This window comes from Mandrillus leucophaeus, unplaced genomic scaffold (assembly GCF_000951045.1).
Source record: "Mandrillus leucophaeus isolate KB7577 unplaced genomic scaffold, Mleu.le_1.0 Scaffold399, whole genome shotgun sequence".
In the NCBI taxonomy this organism is placed as follows: Eukaryota; Metazoa; Chordata; class Mammalia; order Primates; family Cercopithecidae; genus Mandrillus; species Mandrillus leucophaeus.
Window position 1 is genome coordinate 957,153 of NW_012104242.1, and position 1,048 is coordinate 958,200.

Sequence of the window (1,048 nt, forward strand, 5' to 3'; positions counted from 1 at the left end):
AAAAAAAAAAAAAAGAATTAAAAAGAATTAAAGGTTCCTTCAGTCTTGTAATTCCAGACTGATAACAATGGAACTGATAAAAAGAAAATATTCCATGCAACTGGGTTAAGGCTGATTAAATGTTATGTTCACTATTATTATTATTAAACATTTCATAAACATATGCTTTACAATAAATTTACCTAACCACACGTCCCAACATCAAATTGAAAACTGGAAGTTAAGGGTCAGGCACGGTGGCTCATGCCTGGAATCCCAGCACTTTGAGAGGCCAAGGCAGGTGGATCACCTGAGGTCGGGAGTTCGAGACCAGCCTGACCAACATGGAGAAACCCTGTCTCTACTAAAAATACAAAACTAGGAGAGCCCAGCAGCGGCGGCGGTGGCGGCTGCGGAGAGACCACGCTGCAGGCTGCGGCAGGGCACGGCAAGATGGAGGTGACGGGGGTGTCGGCACCCACGGTGACCGTTTTCATCAGCGGCTCCCTCAACACCTTCCGCTCAGAGAAGCAGTACAGCCGCAGCCTCACCATGGCTGAGTTTAAGTGTAAACTGGAGTTGCTGGTGGGCATCCTGCTTCCTGCATGGAACTGGAGCTGTATGGAGTTGACGACAAGTTCTACAGCAAGCTGGATCAAGAGGATGCGCTGCTGGGCTCCTACCCTGTAGATGAGCGCTGCCGCATCCACCTCATTGACCACAGCGGCGCCCGCCTTGGTGAGTATGAGGATGTGTCCTGGGTGGGGAAGTACACGATCTCACAAGAAGCCTGCGACCAGAGGTAAGACACGGTTTGCTTCTTCCTGAAGCGCAGCAAGCTTGGCCGCTACAACGAGGAGGAGCGGGCTCAGCAGGAGGCCGAGGCTGCCCAGCGCCTCGCCAAAGAGAAGACCCAGGCCAGCTCCATCCCCGTGGGCAGCCGCTGTGAAGTGTGGGCGGCGGGACACCGGGGTACCATCATGTATGTAGGTCTCACAGATTTCAAGCCTGGTTACTGGATTGGTGTCCGCTATGATGAGCCACTGGGGAAAAACGATGGCAGTGTGAA

General features: G+C 52.3%; 1 pseudogene; it reads left to right on the forward strand.

Moving 5' to 3' along the window:
* The first annotated feature begins 432 nt into the window (after positions 1 to 432).
* Positions 433 to 1,048, forward strand: part of LOC105547839 — an 8,223-nt pseudogene continuing 7,607 nt past the window's right edge.